The sequence below is a fragment of the Mus pahari genome, chromosome 1, assembly GCF_900095145.1.
Source record: "Mus pahari chromosome 1, PAHARI_EIJ_v1.1, whole genome shotgun sequence".
In the NCBI taxonomy this organism is placed as follows: domain Eukaryota; kingdom Metazoa; phylum Chordata; class Mammalia; order Rodentia; family Muridae; genus Mus; species Mus pahari.
In genome coordinates this window covers 166,044,399-166,045,285 of record NC_034590.1, presented here as the reverse complement: position 1 = coordinate 166,045,285, position 887 = coordinate 166,044,399, and positions in this window count along the sequence as shown.

The following is an 887-nucleotide window of genomic DNA, read 5'->3' as shown; positions in this document are numbered from 1 at the left end:
TTCAATTTAGAGATTTAAAATGCCCTCTTGTTCCCACCCCTTGGCTTGTTTCACTTTTATCTTCCTAAAAGGAATAGTTGTTTGGAAGGTAAGAAATAAATCAATGGGTGATTTCTTTCCTTAAGCAACTGACAGTTGCCTTAATGTAGGTAAGAAATGGATTTTTTTAAAAAAAAAAATCTTGGGGGTTGTGGTGAGAGTATAAGGTACTTCTGGTTTCAACAACTTGGAAGCCAAATTGCAGATGTGAAGAATATTGTAGAAATAATTAAATCAATCTCTCTCTCTCTCTCCCTCTCCCTCTCCCTCTCCCTCTCCCTCCCTCCCTCCCTCCCTCTGAGAGTGAGTGTTATATACATATATATGTGGAGGTGATTTCTCTGTGCATGGACCTGAGAAGGACAGAGGGCAAAGTTGGTGTCTCTCCCTAATGCTCTCTACCTTATGTTTTGAGGCAGGGTTTCTCACTAAGGCTAGATTTTGGCATTTATGCTAAGATTGTCTGGCCAGGGAGAGCCCAGAATCTTTGCCTCTGAGTGCTGGGTTGAAGACCATGGGCTTCCATGCTTGACTTTTATGGGGATGCTTGGGATCCAAACTCAGGTTCTCACTTTACATACTCCCAAGCTACTGCCTGTAAGTGAGTGATTTTAGACCCTGGAAGTGGCATTCCCATGGACACACAGTGGGGCGGTCACGGAGCTGGGAACATCCTTCACTGTGGGGAATTGCAGGCTGCTCTCCAGTTGAGCTGAGGGCTGAACCCCAGTGGTCATAATTCACCCTCATGACACGGTAGGCTTTCCCTCCTGCTCCTGGAACTCTGGCCCCTGCCTAAGGTACCACCTCCCACAGCCCCCACAAGAGAAGCATGGTCAGTAGTCACA